Source organism: Myotis davidii, unplaced genomic scaffold (assembly GCF_000327345.1).
Source record: "Myotis davidii unplaced genomic scaffold, ASM32734v1 scaffold223, whole genome shotgun sequence".
Taxonomy (NCBI): Eukaryota; Metazoa; Chordata; class Mammalia; order Chiroptera; family Vespertilionidae; genus Myotis; species Myotis davidii.
Genome location: NW_006294609.1, coordinates 4,618,985 through 4,622,884, shown reverse-complemented (window position 1 = coordinate 4,622,884; position 3,900 = coordinate 4,618,985). Strand labels below are relative to the sequence as shown.

The window sequence follows — 3,900 nt, the reverse complement described above, 5'->3', positions numbered from 1 at the left end:
AACTAAGGTAAGAAATTGATAGGAATTATTCATAAGAAAAGTTTATTTAAATGGTTTCATAAAATGTGAAAATGTAAAATGTTTTATAAGTGCTTTTTCAAATGCATATATAATTAATTACTAAAAGACAGAAGGATAAAATTCCTCCCCCAACATCAGTATATTTTTATAGTCTTTAGAGTCCCAATCAGAGCCACTGCCACTCTCAAATTTGTTTCAGATTTGTTCTACTGAGCCCCATTCTGACCAAGTGTATGAACTGCTTGTTATAGAAGACTTGTCCCTATCACTACTCATTCTCTGTCTTTGGGGTTTGCTCTTCTATTACTTTCTCCTCTTCTTGTGCAACTGCTTCTTCACTTTCTTCTGGGGCCTCTTGTGAGCACTGTGAAAAATCATTTCCAGCCCCAAGACTGGCACCTATAATTAGACATAAAAATATTGCTAAAAGAAACAAGGGGAATACGTACACTAACTGTCCTATGGTTTTGTTTTCATCTCTATTCTCTCCTCTGCCAAAACTACCATGAGCTACACTATGACTTTTCCTTTCATAGTCACTTGGATTTTCAACCTCTGTTTTGCCAGGAGAACCACTGTCCACACTCCCCCCACTTCCTGGAGTTCTGCAGTCGGGGGGTGCATAGCCAGCCTCACAGTGGCAGTGCCTTACATTGTTACAGACTCCTTTCCCATTGCACATTTCTGCTGGTCTGCAGTCATAGTTGAGCATGATCAGATCAATGCAGGAGTAATTCATGCAGACTTTGTTTGGGGCACAAGCAGTGCCAGAGTGCACATCTCCCTCATCAGGGATATCAGTAATGTTATAGATATCCGAGCTCCAGCAGAAGTCATCTTCATAAGGAATCTGTATCAGTGTGTGATGGGGTTTGATGGATGGGACCCGTCTAATATTTGTACATATAATTTTCCCACAAAATACATTATCATCAAAACACTTAATATATCTTGACAAGGCTGAGGTGGGACGGCCACAGTTTCCAAACCGGTCCCCTTTGCTGTTCATTGAAATGTAGCAGTTTTCTGGGGCTGACCGTGCAGTGTCCCCATACATAGCCATGCACTGATTATCAGGGTTTCTGCACAGACCCCCAACACAGTAGTGCAGTCTACCGCACGACGTCCCATCTTGCTTATAGGTGTCTGTGGGGCACTCTGCAGAGGTGCCATCACAATACTCTGGGAGGTCACACTCTCCCAAAGCAGAACGGCACATGAACCCCTTATTCTTCAATCGGCAACCAAAACAGCAGAGTCCATCACTACATTCTGCACTCCCCTTCAGGCGACATGTTTGGTCACAGCACGGGTCGGTATAACAGGCAGAACCACAGTCACACTGCTCCTCACCCTCCACCACACCGTTTCCACAGTAGGAACCCCTACGCAAGCGGCCTTTGTGCTGCTGAGGGTTGTTAAATAGGCAGGCCCCTCTGTGCTCCTGGAGGAACTGGTAGAAGTCGTCAGAGCTACAGTTGCTGAAGCCACTTTCTGTAGTGATATTGTCATGCATGAGGCAGAGGGGTTTGTCTTTACAAATGCAGGCTGAGTGGTCGTGCCGAATACCCAAGTTGTGCCCAAGCTCATGGACCATGAGCGCTGCAGACAGCAGGACATCTTCATGATGGAAGGATTCAACAGCTGCTGCAAAACCACGTGAACAGGCACCGTTGAGAAATGCCTGTCCCATACCCTGTGCAGGATGCTGTCCGACAATCATGTGGGCAACATCATGCTTCACACGATGGAGGAGCTTCTCTTGTCTCCAGCTGTTGAAATTCCCGAGTGTAACTTGCAGGTCCACTGGGACCTCTATGAGGTCCCCCTCGGTCCAAATCTCCATTCCAGCCAGCACCACCTGTGTGTTTATTCCCCTAGTGAAGCTGTTGGCCAGGGCAATGATGTGCATCACTCTCTGGACCGTCTCATTGACGTTACTGCCCCACATTTGGAACCGCTGGTTGTTGACCACAACAAACATCTCCACATACTTGGTGAGTGACCACAAGTAGGACAGCTCCTGTAGACCGCCCCGCTTCCTGCTCCCTTGTTGCCGGCTGGTGGACACCACTGGGCTGTCTGTGGAAGTGACACTGCAGGAGACTGGAGCTTGAGGGGCCGTGGTGTACAGCACATGTTCAAACCGTCTTGAAGAGTCCATGGGCTCAATGCCATAGGATTTTCCCTTCTTAATCAGGATGCCCCTGAGGCCTGAACAGGTGTTGACAGAAACGAAAGAACCCGGGAGTCCTTTGATGTAGCCTTCATAGTGACAGTCATGTGAGATGGAAGGCATTTCTTGTCCCAGGATGCCATTGTGGTAGCTGAAGACTGGAAAGTTCTTGATAAAATAGTCTGTCTTCACTTTCAGGTGAATCAGCTGTGTCTGGCCCTGCATAGATATCACATAAGATGCCTCTTCCCCTGGGTCTTGCCTTCCCTCAACTGTCAGAGCCTTGGGGATGACTATCTCATAGGATGAGTAATATGCTGATCCCAGGTCACTATAGAAGCTTGGCAGGAAACTCAGTACCAACACCAGCACAATCCCTAACCAGACATGTGGAAATCCTGGCACCAGTACCAGCACCAAGCCCTTCACCTGGGCAGCCCAGGTCTGAAACATTCTGTTAGCCTCATACATAACCTCTTTGTTCTTCTGTAAGAAAGCAAGGAGACAGAGTCCCTCACAAAGGTGGCCACCTACATGGCCCCAGTCAATCAGTGGGTGATGCAGGGCCTGTGTCCTTGAGCAGAAGCGCTCCTTGACATGCAGACCGTTAGGCACTGGGATTAGGTCCAGGTTTATGATGGCTGCATAAAGGATATGTCCTGCCTCCTGATAGCAACCGCCTACCTCTGACTCTGTCCTTTCTATTCTCTCTGGTCTATCTGTTATCCTCCAGATATTGTCTTTTCTGTGGCTTCCTTCCACAGCATTAGCTTCAGTGATCCTAGGCTACAGTCCTTTTTATATTGTTGTGATGTAATAAAAAAGAACTGCAGAATCTAAATTGCGAGATTGTACCCTGAGAGAGGAAACCAAACCTCCAGGCCTCCTTCAACTGTGCCACACGGAACACCCCCTCCCCCACAAGACACACACCACTCCTCCTGTGTCAGTTGCTTGGCCAACTCCTAATGTTCTAGACCAGGGGCTTGAAGATCACTGGTGAACACACTCCATTGCCCATTTCCCCTCTTCTAAAACTTACTCTGTAACACATGGGCGTCATACTCAAGATGTTCTTGATCCCTCAATGAGGCTTTATGTTATTATACACATCTCTCAGGCCAGACTGTTAGAAAGGGAGGAGGAAGCCTGGCGGTCTACAGGAGCTGTCCTACTTGTGGTCACTCACCAAGTATGTGGAGATGTTTGTTGTGGTCAACAACCAGCGGTTCCAAATGTGGGGCAGTAACGTCAATGAGACGGTCCAGAGAGTGATGCACATCATTGCCCTGGCCAACAGCTTCACTAGGGGAATAAACACACAGGTGGTGCTGGCTGGAATGGAGATTTGGACCGAGGGGGACCTCATAGAGGTCCCAGTGGACCTGCAAGTTACACTCGGGAATTTCAACAGCTGGATCCAATCTCATTATATGCAGTAATGTTTCTTCTTTATCAAACCATCGCTCTCAGCCCACGTCACTCTCCAGTCACCATCTAAAATCTCTGTTTTATACATAATGACAATCTTTGGAAATATACATATATACATTCTGTTCCAGTTTGCACCACTAATTTTCTCGTTTCTGAAATTTAAATTGTATATCATAGCACAGTGACAAAATGTGAATAAAACATAAATATATTTTTTCAGTAAATTATTTGAAAGAGAACAGTCACACACAAAAGGACACGTGTTATGA

At 46.6% G+C, this 3,900-nt stretch overlaps 1 pseudogene; it reads right to left on the bottom strand.

Moving 5' to 3' along the window:
* Positions 1-289: 289 nt before the first annotated feature.
* On the bottom strand, positions 290-2,733 carry LOC107183939 (annotated as a pseudogene).
* Positions 2,734-3,900: the final 1,167 nt, after the last annotated feature.